A 3,877-nucleotide genomic window follows, 5' to 3' on the forward strand; every position below is an offset into this window, starting at 1 on the left:
TTCAAGGTCTTTTGGTATGAATCGTCCAGAACTGTCAGAGATAAGTGCCCCTTTAACGACAGCCATATGGTCAGTGTGAGTGAGTGAGTTTGGTTTTACTCAGCTTTTAACAGTATTCCAGTTATATCACGGCGTGTCAGTTTAATGTGGGAGGAAAGCCTGAAGTGATGCAGGTCTCAGACGTTTACCCCTTCGGTGAAACCCAGACGGGTATGGTGCTGACAAACCTAGAAACATAATTGGGGGGAACCGGGATTCAAACCCACAATCATGGTTTCTGGCGTGCACAAGTGACGCAACTCTGCACAGCGAATCGCATCGCCTTAGACAACTGGGCCACCCGTGCCCCCCACTATATGGTCAGACCACAGGGGCTTGTAACGCCAAAAAAATGGCAGCTACAAGATAAATGGTCACACCTTTTCTTTAGTATACCGACACTTGTAGCTGCCATTGTTTGCATTACAAGCCCCTGTCGGTCAGCCGCTCTATCCACAGAGGCGGCGTTGATGACGCCATCAGTTAACTGCTTGACAACATTTCGAAACATTTCAGGTTAAATGAATACAGAAGAAGTTTGTGATAATCATATATTTAATAAAACAATACTTCAAAATTTCAATTAACAATTGTAGATTAAGTTTGCATGAGATCAACAGTAATGTATGTTTGAATATCTATTTAGCGTCTTTATGAACATTGATATAATTCATAAGATATACACTGAAGTAAAGAGTAAGGGATCATAAATATATTTGGGGGTATTTTTGTAGTGAGTGAGTGTGATTTTACATCGTTTTTTATCAATATTCCAGCAATTTCATGGCGGGGGACACACATTTTACCCATGTGAGGAATTGAAACCAGTTCTTTGGCATGAGGAGCAAAGGCTTTAACCACTAGGTTACCCCATCGCTGGTATTTCAAAGATTGAGCACACAATTTCATAAAAATATTCCCCAAACTATTCATGATCTCCAATATTTTTGGGTAAGTATACTGAAAAAGACCTTGTCCTGACAGTAACTGTCATGGTCATCAACTGTGTTTACTTGATGTGTGAAATCTAAAAACATATTGAAAAGTAACAGTTAATTTCACCTCAACTGTCACTCAACATGTATATTGGTTTCAATGTGTTTTCAACATAAATAAATAACAGCAGAATTATTTTTATTTTTAGCTTTGATGAAATTTTGACAAGACCACTTCCGTAAATTATGTAGTAAGGATCCATTCCTATATTCTATAAAAAATATATATGTGATACTTCTGATATGGTAAATACATTCTAAATGATGTTTACAGATTTTTACAGAAATAAAATGTTTTGATGTAGCTGTGGTGGGATGTGGTTGTCAACAAATAAAAAGTATTCAACATGTATATGAAAACTTGTCATCTAAAATATGATGAACATTTCCGGTCTTTGAATGTCAATATACACCCACTCAAAAGAAGTTGAGGACTACCTGATTCTTTCAAATTGCTACAATTATTCTGTTATGCCATGACAGTCGGTTGGCTGGTTGTTTAACGCTGCACTCAGCAATATTCCAGCTATATGACGATCTGTAAATAATCAAGTCTGGACCAGACAATCCAGTGATTAATATCATGTGCATCGATCCACACAATTGGTAACGATGACATGCATCAACCAAGTCAGCAAGGCTGACCGCCCGATCCCATTAGTCGCCTTTTACAACAAGCATAGTCACCTTTTACGGCAAGCATGGGTTGCTGAATATCTATTCTACCCCGGAATGTTCACGGGTCTATGCCATGACAGATTAACTACAGTAATATGAAAGAATCAGGGTAGTCCTTAACTTCTTTTGAGTAGTGTGATGACCAAAATGATTATTTATGTTTATGACTGTATGGCACTTAAATATCTTTCCTGAACAAGAACAAGGTTTTACTGAAAGCACATAACAAGATGCTTTTAACACAACAATAATAGTACAATCATTTATACCATTAAGGGGAGCAGTGGGAGAATAGGTTTCACGGAAAGGTGAGGTGAAATGGGGTTTAAGGTCACGTCAAAGATTATATGCAGCGACCTGCATATTTGTGTTTGTGTGTGTTCGTGTGTGTTCGTGTGTGTGTGTGTGTGTGTGTGTGTGTGTGTGTGTGTGTGTGTGTGTGTGTGTGTGTGTGTGTCTGCTTGTACTAGTCTGGACTGATGATGATTTATAGTGCTAGCACACTGAGTTTAACAATGAATACCCCACTCAGACACAATATATTGATTCAGTGAGTTTGAAACTAAAGTTTATCTACATATGAATATGTTTTTTTTCAATTCTACAGAAGGTTGTGAACTTTGAGGCAGATCTGTTCGAGAACAATTGAGTGAGTGAGTGAGTGAGTGAGTGAGTTGGGTTTAACGCTGCTTTTAGCAGTATTCCAGTTATATCGCGGTGTGTCAGCTTGATGTGGGAGGAAAGGCTGAAGTGGATGCAGGTCTCAGACTTTTACTTTGGTGAAACCCACAACCATTGGTATGGTGCTGACACACCTAGAAACATAATCGGGTTGAACTGGGATTCGAACCCACAATCATAGGTTTCTGGCGTGCCCAAGGGACGCAACTCTGGACACGAATCGCGGCGCCTTAGACGACTGAGCCATCCATGCCCCCAGAACAATTTAGTGAGAGTTCCTGCTGAGACTGAAAGACGGTCTTCCTGGCAGAAAGTTCAGGGATAATGTCTGTAGGATATTTGCAATAGGAAGAACTTGATTTGGAATTTTAATAGAAGCTGTACATGAAACAAGACAATGATTTCGAAGTTGTGTAAGTGTCTAAGGTACCACTCTGCCGTATCTCCCCTGCAAGAATGGCAACGGTGATTTGTACTCATGTGAAAAGAAGAACCAGACCGATTCACACATTCTTCTTGGTACGATTATTGTCACTCTATGCTCAAATATGGGAGCAGTGAGCATGGTTCTCCTCAGTGTCTGTGTGTCTATGTGTCTGAGTTGGGGATTCAAGTTAAACTCTGACTGGTATCTCAAACTGCAGCATGGCATCTCAGTGGGCTAGCAGTATAAAATTGGCAGTGTCCATCACCTATTACTTACTTATGATAACTTAAGTACTGGCTTTCATACCATCAGTGCTAAGTACTGTTTAGTGTTGGCTTCCATTGTTTATTGCTAATCACCTATCAGCGCCAATCATCTGTTGGCTTCCCTTGTTAGTTTCTACTCTTTGTTATTTTCCATCTTTTGTAATCTTATTAATTTTGTTGTCCTTACGTGTACATATATATATGTTCTCTGCCTCATGGTATTCATTCACCTGATGAAGGAGTAAGCATATACGTTGTGTTCCTCATAATAAAGAAGTTGACATACATATATTCTCTTCCCTACCACTATACATATTGTATTCTGATCGTATGGTATTGGGGGGATAGTCTTAACACGACATCGCAATGTGGTATCATGTTTAAACAAACTTTGTTTATAAGCATAATAATTTGTAATGCTAAATTTATACAAAAATATTTTTATTTGTCTTAAAACAGTATTATAGCTAAAATGGATAGAATTATCATTAAACCGTCCACATGTTATCAAATATGAGCGGGCCACTGTAACTTAATAATGCCCTCATATTGCTTGACGACGGGTCATTATTACGCCTGTTGCTAGGTGACATCATAGGACAGGGATAGGTGACAATAGTGATGTCATCTGGTTTGTTCTATGACATTTCAATATTTGATAAAGTTGGTCAGTGACATTAGTGTTGATTGCAGTAAATGTTTCAAAACCGATATTGTTGTTTCTTTTTATTTGATAACAAATTCCATCCATTTTAGCCATAATAACGGTAACGCTATTTGTCAGGGCAGAA

This window comes from Haliotis cracherodii, unplaced genomic scaffold, assembly GCF_022045235.1.
Source record: "Haliotis cracherodii isolate W230 unplaced genomic scaffold, xgHalCrac1.p SCAF_16, whole genome shotgun sequence".
NCBI classification, from domain to species: Eukaryota; Metazoa; Mollusca; class Gastropoda; order Lepetellida; family Haliotidae; genus Haliotis; species Haliotis cracherodii.